The sequence below is a fragment of the Natator depressus genome, chromosome 6 (genome assembly GCF_965152275.1).
Source record: "Natator depressus isolate rNatDep1 chromosome 6, rNatDep2.hap1, whole genome shotgun sequence".
Classification (NCBI taxonomy): Eukaryota; Metazoa; Chordata; order Testudines; family Cheloniidae; genus Natator; species Natator depressus.
In genome coordinates this window covers 15,118,289-15,134,593 of record NC_134239.1, presented here as the reverse complement: position 1 = coordinate 15,134,593, position 16,305 = coordinate 15,118,289, and the positions used below count along the sequence as shown (strand labels likewise).

The following is a 16,305-nucleotide window of genomic DNA, read 5'->3' as shown; positions in this document are numbered from 1 at the left end:
ACCATTGGTCTGACCCAGGGTGGCCGTTCTTATGTTCTTTTTGCCTCCACGCTTTGTGATCATAGAAGTGTAACCCATCACTCCTTCCATGCCTTGTTTGTGCTGATAGACAAGCTGGGGCTTGAGTCCTTCAAACTTCAAAAGCCCGGTAATTACGCAATTAATTCCTGGGGCTGCTGGATAATGGCAGTGCCCCAGGCGTGGTGTGGAGTCAGCCTCTGGTAGGTGTCTGTGTACAGTACTAGCAGGGAGCACTTCTGCAAGAAATCACACACACAGAATGAAATACCCAGAATGAAGTACCCAGACCTCAGCCTGGAAGCACCGTTGGCTAGTCTGAACTGTCAGACTGAAATGACTGCTAGATCCATGGAGCAGACTGTACAGCATGTTAGCTCCACCCCTAAAAGGATCTGGTCAATCAGCCACCTTCACCTGCCTTACTATGGAGTTTTAACATAACATTAATTGCTTAGCCATTACCTTAAGAACTGGGGAATAGGAAAATGGTTCTAATCAATCAATCATTCCAAAGATCTGCCCAGGTGATTAGTAGGCAGAGAAAGACCTGAGAAGTGACCTGCCCTCCCTGAAACCTGCATCCTTGTTGTTAAATAGAGGAGACCCTGCTCTTGAGAGGGGTAAAAGAACAGCTGTAGTAAAAGTGGGACTCAAACCCACATGGGGCACACATCCACAGGAGTTTAAGTCCCACACCTTAATGACTCAGCCATTCTAGGTGGTGCAGAAGTGCTCCCTGCTAGTACTGTACACAGACACCTACCAGAGGCTGACTCCACACCACGTGGAGTGGTGAACTCTCCTGAAAAAATCTTTTTTTTTTTTTTTTTTTTTTTTTTTTTTTGGTAATTAGGATTTGTGTTTGTTTTATTTATGGTCAGAAGACTTCCCAGATTTCAGCCCGCTCTAGTCCAAGCTAAGCAGCCTCCACCTCCATGTACATCTGGTCTGATCCAATATGACAATTCCTGTGGTTCCTATGTCCCATTTGGTTCTTTCACCTCCCTCTGAGGAAAGGTGTCTGTGAATGTTGTTACAGAATGGAATTCCCTTTCCCCCGGGGCTGCTTTCGCTCTCTCCCCATTGTGACCAGGTGCCTGGGATGTGCTACACTGAGAATGCCACACACAGGGCAGACTGCAAGAAACAGGGCAGACAGTCCCCCAAAATGGTGATTTATTCTATAATTAGATTCACCAAACCAGTAACAAAGGAACTTCTGCAGTACCACCCTGGTTAACAAGAAGCCAAACACAGTCCCCTTTAGGCATTCCAGCCCCTGGTTCCCATCCAGACAAATAGGTGTAATATAGTGAGAGGTACTGAAAACCCAATTCACCATATGTGAGGTTCTACCAGTCCCAAGGGATCAGGCACTTACCCCCAGATCAATATATATCTCAGATCTTACCCAAATATCATGCTGTCAGCCAATCCTCAGTAAGCTAACTAAAGAATTATTAATAGAAGAAAAGAATAGAGTTATAAATTGTTATAAGATCGTATACATACAAATGATTGCAAAGTCCTTAGATCAGGTTTGTAGCATTAATGGAATAGACTGCTGGTTTCCAAAAGTTACTCTGGTAACTTCTGTGACATTCTGTACCTTGGGGGAGCACCCTGTAACCCGCATATTCCTCATTTATATATGATTGTGATCTTACCTTACAAGGCATGTTTTATATGTATCAGGGGAAAGGTTATGATCTGCTGAAAGTCATTTCTCTATCCGTATATGTGTATCATTAATGCATATGAAGTTATGAGAATTGTGTTGTATGGTGGTCACTACAACATGCTGTAAATTGAGGAATCAGCCAGATATTAGCTCCCCAGAGGCAACAGCAAGGAAAGTAACCAAAGCCCAGGTGGGGTGTGAAAAAACCCATCAACAGCAATTGTCCAACATGGGAGCTACAATTCAATGACTCACCTGCATGAGGCCACACTAGGGGGATTGCTCAACCTTGACTGGAGACTCAGCAATACCCACCAGACATGCCTGGACTTGTGTTTTCCAAGCACATGGACTGAGGGTATGAAAACAAACATAGGAGGCCATGCTTGGCCTTTCTCCTTCACCCACCTATGCTGCAAGCAATAGGACTCTCTGAAGACTCCAACTGAGGGGACTGGCCCAGATTTCAAGGGTGAAATCTGTGTACTGTGGACTGCAGTATACAGTGGGGTGAGAAAAATTGCTTAATCTAGATGTTGCCCAGTCTAATAGGGTTAAGAGTTTAGACTGCATGGTTGTATTCTTTTCTTTTGGTAACTAACTCTGACTTTTTGCTTATCACTTATAATCACTTAAAATCTCTCTTTTGTAGTCAGTAAACTTCCTTTACTGGTTATATTTGCCAGTGAGTTTGTATGAAGTGTGTGGCAAATCTGCTCAGGTTTTGCAAAGGCTGGTGCATATCCACTTTCCATTGATGAAGTGGTGAACCAATTAATAAATTTGCACTGCCCACCTTGAGCAGTGCAAGACGGTATATTCCTGAGGTGCAGTGCTGGGAGCTGGGGGTATTTCGCTGGTGCCTTTCCCTGTGTGATTCATGAGTGGATCTGTGAGCATTCATGCAATCAGCTGGGTGTGGAGTCTCCACTTGCGGTTGTGCTGAGTGATAACAGCACCTGGAGGGGTTTGCTGCTGCTCACTAGAAAGGCATTGTGAGAGACAGCCCAGGCTGGAGAGAGTTCAGGGGGCTCAGTGGTCCCACAGTCCCAGGCTGCACTCTGGGGAATGTGTCACAACTTCCAAAAGATTGGAAGGTCCTTAGTCCATTTTTCAAAATACTCCTTTTATTTATAAATCCACAGTCCAGAAAATTGAAGCAGGAATGAGGCAAAATGGGGATGTCTCAGGAGTCTTTTATATCCTCTGCCATTTGCATGGAAATTTAGTGTCCCAAACAAAGCCCGCAGCCCCTCTATATGGAAAGTTACTGACAAAGATACAGTCCAAGGTCACATGCTATTACGTGTTTTGCTGAATCACAGGGCGTGACCATTGGCTTCAGGACTGGATTTAGGGGCAGGCAACCCAAGTGACCACCTGGATTCGGAGTGCTGTTTTTGGTGTTAACAAGTTAGCAACAAAAGAGAAAATAGAATGTATGAAGTAAAATGTTTCAGATATTTCATTTGTGGATTCATTTTTCACTAACCTCCTAGAACGTTCTGAACCTTCGTAGAATCTCATGGAACCTTCCAGACTTTCTGAGAACTACATTTTCCTCAAACCTCTTAGAATGTTGTAAGCCATGCCCTTGCGGGTATTTTAGGGATGGGGTATCGCCAGTCAATCAATGAGATATAAGAACGAAGTGAAGTGAGAGCCCAGTGGCTATATTGTGAACCTTGTTTTATTGTGTACTTACGGAAGTGTTCTTGTGTTTTAAGACTTGAAGAGTGTAAGTAGCAACTAATAAAGGATATATTTAATGAGACGCCAAAGATATCTATGAAACCCCTATCTGTGCAACAATATAAAAGAAATACTGTTATTTCTTTTGCCATGTTTAACATGTAATGTTTGATGACTTTCTAAGACTGCAGAACATTAGGGTGACCAGATGTCCCAATTTTATAGGGACAGTTCCGATATTTGGGGCTTTTTCTTATATAGGCACCTATTACCTCCCACCCCGTCCCGATTTTTCACACTTGCTATCTAGTCACCCTAGCGGAACATAGACTTTTGCTCTCCCTAATACTATCTGTTCTCCCCCAGTAGAAAATAAAAGATGACCCCCGAAGAAGCCTTCAGGAGCTCAGTATAGGAAGTATATTCCAGTTATTCTTAGGTACATTTCAGTTGTTCTTAACGTTAAAAAGTTTCTATAAGCTTATGGTCTCTCTGAACAGACCACTTCAGAGGGCAACATGGTACAAGAGGGAAAGATAGCACCATGACACTTGTGAGAGCAAGGGGAGCTGGGAGACCTAAAGGTCAATACTTCATTTATGTCTTGATGTCTTCAAATCCAGTCTGGAGTCTGTCTGGAAGATGCTTTAGCCAAACATAAGTTAGTGGGCTCAACACAGAGGTAACTGAGGGACATACTCTGCCCTGTATTATATAAGAGGTCAGCCTAGAATCTGATCTAATGGTACCTTCTGGCCTTGAACTCTAAATCTATGGACTTCACTTGATTGAAACCAGCTTGGAGAGTATTAAATCATCTGTGAACATTTGAAACTTGGCAGCCTCTTTTCCTTGCAGTTGGAGGGCTGCAGGTATTACTCAGGATGGATGGGGATGGAAACAGCTGTGTTTCTAAAGAGTCCAGGGCTTGCTTTTTGAGAACAAACCCAGGCCTTGAACTCTGCATCCTCAAATTAAATGCCTGAGACTCTACCCAATAAGCTACCCACAGTGCAGTTTATTGGATTGCACTGTACATACTGTGGAATGTAGGTCAATGCACTTCAGCCTAGAAAACAGCAACATACCAAAGAAGAGAAGGAGGTTCCCAGGGATCTTCTTCTGTGGTGCATTTTCTCTACTGAAGTTTTTCTGAGTCTGACTGCGTATGGTATTAAGCCACCTGCTAGGTTTTCATCATTGTAAACTGAAAACTTATATTCCTATTGCCTTAGGTACCCTAAAAACTAAAGCAATTATAGGTTTCAGAGTAACAGCCGTGTTAGTCTGTATTCGCAAAAAGAAAAGGAGTACTTGTGGCACCTTAGAGACTAACCAATTTATTTGAGCATGAGCTTTCGTGAGCTACAGCTCACTTCATCGGATGCAAGTATTGCATGCAAGACATGCAAGTTGCATCCGATGAAGTGAGCTGTAGCTCACGAAAGCTCATGCTCAAATAAATTGGTTAGTCTCTAAGGTGCCACAAGTACTCCTTTTCTTAAAGCAATTATAGTGGCTTGAGATCATACAAAAACATTAAGCATTAACATGCCCTAGCATATCACTGGGGAGTATTTTAATTTTATAGAAAAAATAACACAAGTTTACAAGTTTCTGTTGGTGACCCAAACATTACATTTCTCTTTGCGAATAACATTGTTTCAGATTGATCTATGCATAACAGGATAGTGCTGTGGCTTAAAAAGATACTGTCTGTAATTGCAAAGTGCCCACTATTCTCCAGGCAATACAGCAGAATCTCATGCAGTTTCTCTGCACCTATAGATACACGTGTGTACAGTCTTCTATTGCTGAGCACTCACTACTGCCAACCCCAAGAGTTCAGTGTTCTCTTGTAAGCCCCGTGACCTGAAGCTCCACAGAATGGGACACTCACTACTGACTCCTGTTGGTGAACAAGGAGAAGAACAGCCCAGATCTGCTTAGGAATTCCAGATGGGCAGGGGCTCCATGAGGGACCGAGTTCTCTGCTGCCATCTGTTGAGCATGGGGAAATGACTGGATGTTCCATGTCTCATTTGCATTTCTGTTCTGTGACTGTTTGGGGCATTTGGTTAAAATATAGTTAAGTTTTGAGTTTGGGGGCAATAAAATGACACTGACCCTGTTGGGCAATGAAAGGACAAGAAAACTGCAATAAATGTGCTGGGGTGAGGGGTCACCATGACTGAAATAAGTTCTGGAACAGTTGAGTGGGGTCACCATGACTGCAAAAAGTTCTGGAACAGTCGAGCCTGGAGATGGCTTTGAAATGAGACAGGTTTTTTAATCTGTTGCCAGAATGTGTTTGTGAGAAAAAAATAAATCTGTTATGAGTTCTTTATGCCACTTATTCTTCTCTGGAGAGCCAGCACACAGGTAGTTTCAAGTAGGTGATTGGGCTTGAGGTACTCTGTAGAGCTGAGTTGATGTGGTTTTGAGGCACTATTTAGCACTGAGTTAAAACAGCTTTGAGGAAGTGAATGGAGCTAAATTGGGGCAGATTTGAGGCTGTGGATTGAGCAGAAGCTGCAGTAAACAGCAGCCTTCCTGAAGGACTCAGCTATGGTTTCTCCATCCAACAATCACAGCTCTAATCACCTGAGGTGGTAGAGCCTGTAGAGCAGCCAATACAACATTTCCCTGGAGGCTGGAGACAGAGCTGTCAGAATTCTTGGACTCCACCCATCATGCACAATGAACTGTGAGTGAGAGAGCCAGGAATGAGGGAATTAATTAAATAAGTTCATGGAGGAGATAGACAAGATGGCTACACCTCTGACCACCAGAGGCTGGGACTGGATGACAGGGGATAGGTCACTCAATAATTGCCCTGTTCTGTTCATTCCCTCTGAAGCATCTGGCACTGGCCACTATCAGAAGACTGGATACTGGGCTAGAAAGACCCTGGGTCTGACCCAGTATGGCCATTCTTATGTGGTAGCTAGAATGAATCAGCCACTCACAACTGGAAGAGAGAGACTGAGGTTGGGACTATTGTTAAGACACCCTTGACTGGGAAGAAGTCTTAGCTCATAAATATTATTAATTGATGAATTGCTGGCTTTCCCAAGTTTTTTCTGTTTTTTCCTTTCCCCACGATAAAGGTCCTTGTTTTAAACCTCAGAACTCAGTGCTTGTTCATCATAGAATCATAGAACTGGAAGGGACCTCGAGAGGTCATCTAGTCCAGTCCCCTGCACTCAAGGCAGGACTAAGTATTATCTAGACCATCCCTGACAGATGTTTGTCCAACCTGCTCTTAAAAATCCCCAATGATGGAGATAACACAAACTCCTGAGGCAATTTATTCCAGTGCTTAACCACCCTGACAGTTAGGAAGTTTTTCCTAATGTCCAACCTAAACCTCCCTTGCTGCAATTTAAGCCCATTGCTTCTTATCCTATCCTCAGAGGTTAAGAAGAACAATTTTTCTCCCTCCTCCTTGTAACAACCTTTTCTGTACTTGAAAACTGCTATCATGTCCTCTCTGTCTTCTCTTCTCCAGACTAAACAAACCCAATTTTTTAAATCTTCCCTCATAGGTCATGTTTTCTAGACCTTTAATCATTTCTGTTGCTCTTCTCTGGATTTTCTCCAGTTTGTCCACATCTTTCTTGAAATGTGGCACCCAGAATTGGACACAAGGCTCCAGTTGAGGACTAATCAGTGCGGAGTAGAGCGGAAGAATTACTTCTTGTGTCTTGCTTACAATACTCCTGTTAATACATCCCAGAATTATGTTTGCTTTTTTTGCAACAGCGTTACATTGTTGACTCATATTTAGCTTGTGATCCACTGTGACTCCAGATCCCTTTCTGCAGTACTCCTTCCTAAGCAGCCATTTCCCATTTTGTATGTGTGCAGCTGATTGTTCCTTCCCAAGTGGAGTACTTAGCATTTGTCCTTATTGAATTTCATCCTATTTACTTCAGACCATTTCTCCAGTTTGTCCAGATCATTTTGAATTTTAATCCTATCCTCCAAAGCACTTGCAACCCCTCCCATCTTGGTATCATCCACAAACTTTATAAGTGTACCCCCATGTCATTATCTAAATCATTGATGAAGATATTGAACAGAACCGGACCCAGAACTAATCCCTGCAGGACCCCACTTGTTATGCCCTTCCAGCATGACTGTGAACCACTGATAACTACTCTCTGGGAACAATTTTCCAACCAGATATGCACCCACCTTGTAATAGCTCCATTTAGGTTGTATTTCTCTAGTTTGTTTATGAGAAGGTCATGCGAGACAGCATCAAAAGCCTTACTAAAGTCAAGATATACCACATCTACCGCTTCCCCCTTATCCACAAGGCTTGTTGCCCCGTCAAACTTCATGGGGAAGTGTTGCCCATTGGGTGTTCCCAAGGTGGTATATATAGTTTCCCAGATTTCTAGGTGGGGAGGTGGAGACAATGTTGCTGGAGTTTTTGGTAGGAACCCCTAGAAAATTGAGCCTGTCCCTTTTTCCTGCTGCCAACATCTGCCAGAAGGATTATATGTTACAATGAGTGCTATTGAAAAAGCTGAACCAGACTAAATGAGTTAGGAAGGCACTAAATTGGGAATTTACTTTTGTGTTGGTTGATTGATGATTGAAAATCAAGAGAATTCATCTTTATCCACTAAATGAAAAACTGTGGGAAGGAAAATAGTTTTATTTATGGTGTTAAACAGTGGGTGCTTGAGAGGCAAGAAAACATTTTCTACCAGAAGTGGGGTTCGAACCCACGCAGACACATGTCCATTGGATCTTAAGTCCAACGCCTTAACCACTCGGCCATTCTGGTGATTCCCATACATTGCCTGTTGCTAAAGTGAGCTTTGATCCCCAGAGCATAGCTTTACCTACTGCTGGTTTCCATGGCTCTTTAACAGCTCCAGGGGGGAAGCTGTGAGGTTGAGGATTCTCTCATCTCTCCCTTTTGTTTCCTATGAGTGGTTGCTTCATACAGTTTCTCACATGGCTCACTAGTGAAACTGTGCTTAACAGATGCCTTCGGGCTTCCAGCTTACTATGAAAGAAGCAGGTGTTCTTGCAACACCTGCCTTGGAACCTAGTATAAGGTGAATCGTAGCCACAGCTGACACTTGTCCCAGCATCTTCAACTTTTTCCTGATGCTTGATGTATTTCCTGTCCAGCCTTGCCAAATTCAGTTTCTGGGTGCACTTCTTAAAGCATGGTAGGTGCCACCAAGCATTGTGTTTGACTAGGTCCCCCATGGCGGTAGTCCCCAAAGATTCAGCTACTAGGTGATACTCTGTCTCCCCACTAATGCATAAAAATCATCAAGACCAAAGTAAAATCAAGGATTTATGTAATAAATTACTTTGGGATTGTAATTAATTATGTTATGTAACTCTGTTCATACTGCTCGCTGATGGACTCTGGTAATTTCTGGCTGGATGCTGACATCACAACCCTTTTGGCATAATAAAGCGGATAATTAATACCACTGAACCGCTTCTTTTTTGCCAATGATGGCAATCAACTTGAAGCCTTCCTTCCATTTATAGTCATCTGTAATATAAAAAAAATTAATTAGGTGTCAGCATTAACTGATAACGCAGTACTGTCAGTCAAGGGCCATCCTTTAACTTTCTGAGGGCTGCATGGTTGACATGCCTGTGTTAACGTATCATTTTTTTAAAAAATTGATTTTTAACCATTTTCTCAAATACCTGTATAAGGAAGGAGTTCTGCGGAAAGGGATCTGGGGGTCACAGTGGATCACAAGCTAAATATGAGGCAACAGTGTAACACTGCTGGAAAAAAAGCAAACATCCTTCTGGGACGTATGAGCAGGAGTGTTGTAAGCAAGACACGAGAAATAATTCTTCCGCTTTACTCCACGCTGATTAGGCCTCAGCTGGAGCATTGTGTCCAGTTCTGGGTGCCACATTTCAGGAAGGATGTGGACAAACTGGAGAAAGTCCAGAGAAGAGCAACAGAAATGATTAAAGGTCTAGAAAACATGACCTATGAGGGAAGATTGAAAAAATTGGGTTTGTTTAGTCTGGAGAAGAGAAGACTGAGAGGGGACATGATAACAGTTTTCAAATACATAAAAGGTTGTTACAAGGAGGAGGGAGAAAAATTGTTCTTCTTAACCTCTGAGGATACGACAAGAAGCAATGGGCTTAAATTGCAGCAAGGGAGGTTTAGGTTGGACATTAGGACATTAGGAAAAACTTCCTCATTGTCAAAGTGGTTAAGCACTAGAATAAATTGCCTCGAGAGTTTGTGTTATCTCCATCATTGGGGATTTTTAAGAGCAGGTTGGACAAACATCTGTCAGGGATGGTTGATAATACTTAGTCCTGCCTTGAGTGCAGGGGACTGGACTAGATGACCTTTCGAGGTCCCTTCCAGTCCTGTGATTCTATAATTGTTCTAGGTTTGTCATCTTTGGTACCATTATGTTCGCGGAAGAAAGAACTTTCAAATTATACCCAGCTCGACCCATTTCTAGCAACACTGTGTCATCAACATTTTTCCTCTTCCTGTGAACTTCTGAAATTAGAATGTTTAACAAAAATGTTGGACATTTTTTTTTTGGAAATGGAAGGGAAACTCCCCTCTTTCACCCTTTTAAAAACCCAACAACAACTTTTCACCCAAAAAATGTGAAAAAAGAGGATGTGGATGAGAGGGTTTAACCCTCCACATCCCCCTTTTTTTGAGGCAGGGAATGAAAAATAAGAGAAAGTGCTTGGGGGTTCCCACTGACATGAAATTTTGAGTTGAAAAATGAAAAATGTTCTGAAAAACATCAAGTGAAACAAAAAACCTTCACTCTTATTTTTAATCAAGGATTTTTTTTCTTTTTGTGAGATTTATTTCCTAGGTTTAGAATCATAGAATATCAGGGTTGGAAGGGACCTCAGGAGGTCATCTAGTCCAACCCCCTGCTCAAAGCAGGACCAATCCCCAACTAAATCATCCCAGCCAGGGCTTTGTCAAGCCTGACCTTAAAAATATCTAAGGAAGAAGATTCCACCACTTCCTAGGTAACGCATTCCAGTGTTTCACCACGCTCCAAGTAAAAAAGTTTTTCCTAATATCCAACCTAAACCTCCCCCACTGCAACTTGAGATCATTACTCCTTGTTCTGTCATCAGCTACCACTGAGAACAGTCTAGAGCCATGCTCTTTGGAACCCCCTTTCAGGTAGTTGAAAGCAGCTATCAAATCCCTCCTCGTTCTTCTCTTCCGCAGACTAAACAATCCCAGTTCCCTCAGCCTCGCCTCATAAGTCATGTGTTCCAGTCCCCTAATCATTTTTGTTGCCCTCTGCTGGACTCTTTCCAATTTTTCCACATCCTTCTTGTAGTGTGGGGCCCAAAACTGAACACAGTACTCCAGATGAGGCCTCACCAATGTCGAATAGAGGGGAATGATCACGTTCCTCGATCTGCTGGCAATGCCCCTACTTATACAGCCCAAAATGCCATTGGCCTTCTTGGCAACAAGGGCACACTGTTGACTCATATCCAGCTTCTCATCTAATGTAACCCCTAGGTCCTTTTCTGCAGAACTGCTGCCGAGCCATTCAGTCCCTAGTCTGTAGCGGTGCATGGGATTCTTCCGTCCTAAGTGCAGGACTCTGCACTTGTCCTTGTTGAACCTCATCAGATTTCTTTTGGCCCAATCCTCTAATTTGTCTAGGGCCCACTGTATCCTATCCCTACCCTCCAGCGTATCTACCTCTCCTCCCAGTTTAGTGTCATCTGCAAACTTGCTGAGGGTGCAATCCACACCATCCTCCAGATCATTTATGAAGATATTGAACAAAACCGGCCCCAGGACCGACCCTTGGGGCAGTCCACTTGATACCGGCTGCCAAATAGACATGGAGCCATTGATCACTACCCGTTGAGCCCGACAATCTAGCCAACTTTCTATCCACCTTATAGTCCATTCATCCAGCCCATACTTCTTTAACTTGCTGGCAAGAATACTGTGGGAGACCGTGTCAAAAGCTTTGCTAAAGTCAAGGAACAACACGTCCACCGCTTTTCCCTCATCCACAGAGCCAGTTATCTCGTCATAGAAGGCAATTAGATTAGTCAGGCATGACTTGCCCTTGGTGAATCCATGCTGACTGTTCCTGATCACTTTCCTCTCCTCTAAGTGCTTCAGAATTGATTCCTTGAGGACATGCTCCATGATTTTTCCAGGGATTGAGGTGAGGCTGACTGGCCTGTAGTTCCCAGGATCCTCCTTCTTCCCTTTTTTAAAGATGGGCACTACATTAGCCTTTTTCCAGTCGTCCGGGACCTCCGCCAATCGCCATAAGTTTTCAAAGATAATGGCCAATGGCTCTGCAATCACATCCACCAATTCCTTTAGCACTTTCGTCCAGCTTTTCTAAATAGTCCCGAAACACTACTTTCTCCACAGAGGGCTGGTCACCTCCTCCCCATGCTGTGCTGCCCAGTGCAGTACTTTCGTCCACTTTCGTCCAGCTTTTCTAAATAGTCCCGAAACACTTCTTTCTCCACAGAGGGCTGGTCACCTCCTCCCATGCTGTGCTGCCCAGTGCAGTAGTCTGGGAGCTGACCTTGTTCGTGAAGACAGAGGCAAAAAAAGCATTGAGTACATTAGCTTTTTCCACATCCTCTGTCACTAGGTTGCCTCCCTCATTCAGTAAGGGGCCCACACTTTCCTTGACTTTCTTCTTGTTGCTAACATACCCGAAGAAACCCTTCTTGTTACTCTTAACATCTCTTGCTAGCTGCAACTCCAGCTGTGATTTGGCCTTCCTGATTTCACTCCTGCATCCCCGAGCAATATTTTTATACTCTTCCCTGGTCATTTGTCCAATCTTCCACTTTTTGTAAGCTTCTTTTTTGTGTTTAAGATCAGCAAGGATTTCACTGTTAAGCCAAGCTGGTCGCCTGCCATATTTACTATTCTTTCTACACATCGGGATGGTTTGTCCCGGTAACCTCAATAAGGATTCTTTAAAATACAGCCAACTCTCCTGGACTCCTTTCCCCCTCATGTTATTCTCCCAGGGGATCCTGCCCATCAGTTCCCTGAGGAAGTCAAAGTCTGCTTTTCTGAAGTCCAGGGTCTGTATTCTGCTGCTCTCCTTTCTTCCCTGTGTCAGGATCCTGAACTCGACCATCTCATGGTCACTGCCTCCCAGGTTCCCATCCACTTTTGCTTCCCCTACTAATTCTTCCCAGTTTGTGAGCAGCAGGTCAAGAACAGCTCTGCCCCAAGTTGGTTTCCTCCAGCTCTAGGCCAGACTGGGCAGCCCCACACCTCCATGCTTGTTCTGATCTATGGCAATTCCTATTTCCATGTGGTTCTTTCATCTCCCCCTGAGGAAAAGTGGGTTTGAATGTTGGTCCAGGAGAGAACTCCCTTCCCCTCCTTCCCCCGTGCTGCCTTCACCTCAACCCGATCCTGACTGGGGACCCTCCGTAACTAGAGCAGAGACAGTCTGCAAGGTACTGTCCCCTCAGGATCAGGAATAGGCCCCACTGCAGAAGAGGTCGGTCTACTTAGAGGTAAATTTGATGAGTGGGAGAGCCAGCAACATGAGCCTTGGTAGAGGGAGAGGAGCTAGGAGACCTGCAAGTCAGTGCTTCCTATATCTCTTGATGTCTTCCCATCCCACCTGGATGCCCTTCTAAGATCAGCATTAGTCAAACACAAGCAATTGGCTTCAATACAGAGCTGAGTGAGTCAGTTTTTCTGCCCTGTGGATATCAAGCTAGTAATGTTGATTTAATGGCCCTGTCCGGTCTTAAAATCTGTAAATTTCACACTTGATTGAGACTAGCTTAGAGGGACTAAGGGTTGTACTGGTATAATTATTTCATGAAAGGAATCAACATCCCACATTGAAATAGTTATGCCAGTACAAAACCTGAACATAGCCCAGACTTCAGCCTGGAAGCACCATTGGCTAGGCTGAGCTAGCAGACTGGAATGACTGCTAGGTCCATAGAGCAGACTTTAAAAACATCAGAATGGCCATACGAGGCCAGACCACAATGGTCTGCCTAGCCCAGTAGCCTGTCTTCTGATAGTGGCTAATGCCAGGTGCTTCAAACAGAATGAACAGAACAGGGAAATAATCAAAGTGATCTGTCATCCAGTCCCAACATTCGGCAGCCAGAGGCTTAGGGACACCAGAGCATGAGGTCACATCCCTGACCATGCTGGCTAATAGCTATTGACAGACCTATCCTCCATGAACTTATCTAATTCTTTTTTGAACCCAGTTATACTTTTGGCCATCACAACATCCCCTGGCAATGAGTTCCACAGGTTTGACTGTGTTGTGTGAGCACTTCCCTTTGTTTGTTTTAAACCTGCTGCCTACTTTATAGCACATTCGCCCCACCCCCTGTAGGCTGGGACCAATCAGCTCCCTCCACCTGCCTCACAGTACAGTTTTAATGCAACTCACCATTAATGTAGCCCATTTTTAGGCCAGCTCCTGCCCCCCCCCGCCCATGCTCTTTGTGCGGGACCCACCCCCTCACACCTTTCATGTCCTATTTGTGCTGATAGACAAGCGAGGGCTTGAGTTCCTTGAACTTCAAAAGCCATGTAATTACCCAGTTAAACCCAAGGGCTGCTGGATAATGGCAATGTCTTGAATGTGGTGTGGTCAGGCTTTAGTAATAATCTCTATGGTGCAATGGAAATTTTGTCATGCATTCACCAGAATGGCCGAGTGGTTAAGGCGTTGGACTTAAGATCCAATGGACATGTGTCTGCGTGGGTTCAAACCCCACTTCTGGTAGTAATGCTCTTTTAAGCCCAGTGTAGCCTCTATTTGACCATATCCTGCAAATAAAGACCCACAGCTGTCCTGAGCCAGGGGCTAAGGGGCTGTTTAATTACTGTACATAGTCCTTCAGGCTTGGGCTAGAGCCCAGGATCTAGGACCCAGCAAGGTGGGAGGGTCCCAGAGTTTGGGCTTCAGCCTGAGCCTACACAGCAAGTAAACAGCCCCTTAGGCCAGCTGTGAGTTTTTAATTGCAGCGTAGATATACCCATGGATGCAGGACTGTCTGTGCCTACCAGTCCCCTGGGCAAATCTTTGGAATGATTCATTGAAACCATTTTCCTGTTCCCCAGTTCTTAATGTAATAGATTAGCCAATGATCCGTCTCATTTTCAGTCTTCATCTGAACAGCAGAGAGGTAAGTGATTAACTTCGGCCCCTCATTGACTCACTGGGTCTGGCTTAGCTTTTCTCTATCTCTTCCCTTAGACTAGCTCCCGGCAGTGAATTCTAGGTGCTGGCTGGGAAAGCTGAGATTTGAGTTACTTGGATGAAAGATGAAATCAGCCGCTGCAAATCCCACCTTGTCTCCTGTCAGCCCCTTCCACCTGCCCCACCGTGGACATTTAACACCACTAAACCCTGTAGCCCATTCACAGCCCAGCTCCTGGATTCCCTTGCTCTCTGTGAGGGACCCATCCTATCCCATTTTCCCTCTCCTATCCATGCTGACAGCCAAGCTATGGCCTGAGTCCCTCTAATGTCAAAGAAGCCCTGGAATTACTCAGTTAATGCCTGGGGATGTGTATTTTCCCTAAGTGAAGGGTTAAAGCAGCATGTTCTAGGTGGCTCTGCGGCAGACTGGATAGCATGTTGGCCTTCTAAGGCAGCACAGTGATTCAAAGGTTGTAGGCTTGAGTTAAGTCTTGTTCTAAATTAATTGATTCCTGCAGCTATCCCTGAGAAAATACAATCCATTAGGGAAATATGTCCAATACTTTCCCAACTTTGCTTCCCATCGGGGCTCCAGTTCATCTCTCCTGGTATTGCTGATGTCCCATGATGTGTTCTAGATAGATATCCCTCGACCACCTGATGGAGTCCAACACCATGAGTTGCCGCATCAGCCCAGCGTAGCGTTGACTAATTGTGCATTCTCACAACACTCATTTGTTACTGGGGTCCCATGCGCCCCGATGATCAGCATGGGCAAATGACTTACAAGGAGAGGCTGAGGAACTTGTCTTATTTAGTCTGCAGAAGAGAAGAGTGAGGGGGATTTGATAGCAGTCTACAGCTACCTGAAGTTCCAAAGAGAATGGTGCTCGGCTGTTCTCAGTGATGGCAGATGGCAGAACAGGAGCAATGGTCTCAAGTTGCAGTGGGGGAGGTCTAGGTTGGACATTAGGAAACACTATTTCACTAGGAGGGTGGTGAAGCACTGGAATGGGTTCCCTAGGGAGGTGGTGGAATCTCCATCCTTAGAGGTTTTTAAGGCCCAGGATGATTAAGCTGGGGTTGGTCCTGCGTTGAGCAGGGGGTTGGACTAGATGACCCCAACTCCTTAGGGTTGGTCTCTTCCAACCCTAATCTTCTATGATTCTGTGCTGGCCCTCGTGAACCACAGAGGGAATTCATGAATGTCAGCATGGGCTGCACTGGAAACCTGGTGGCTGAACTTTGTGACTTTGTCCTCACCCATAACTATTTCACATTTGGGGACAATGTATACCTTCAAATCAGCGGCACTGCTATGGGTACCCGCATGGCCCCCAGTATGCCAACATTTTTATGGCTGACTTAGAACAACTCTTCCTCAGCTCTCGTCCCCTAGTGCCCCTACTCCACTTGCACTACATTGATGACATCTTCATCATCTGGACCCATGGAAAAGAAGGCCTTGAGGAATTCCACCATGATTTCTACAATTTCCATCCCACCATCAACCTCAGCCTGGACCAGTCCACACAAGAGATCCACTTCCCAGATACTACAGTGCTAATAAGCGATGGTCATATAAACACCACCCTATACCGGAAACCTACTGACCGCTATAGTTACCTACATGCCTCCATCTTTCATCCAGATCACACCACACAATCCATTGTCTACAGCCAAGCTCTACGATACAACCGCATTTGCTCC

General features: G+C 44.6%; 2 non-coding genes across 2 annotated transcripts; one reads left to right on the top strand and one right to left on the bottom strand.

Moving 5' to 3' along the window:
- Positions 1-8,112: 8,112 nt before the first annotated feature.
- Positions 8,113-8,195, bottom strand: TRNAL-UAA (transfer RNA leucine (anticodon UAA)). Its single transcript has one exon. It is a non-coding gene; the product is annotated as a tRNA-Leu (tRNA).
- Positions 8,196-14,092: 5,897 nt separating this feature from the next.
- On the top strand, positions 14,093-14,175 carry TRNAL-UAA (transfer RNA leucine (anticodon UAA)). Its single transcript has one exon. It is a non-coding gene; the product is annotated as a tRNA-Leu (tRNA).
- Positions 14,176-16,305: the final 2,130 nt, after the last annotated feature.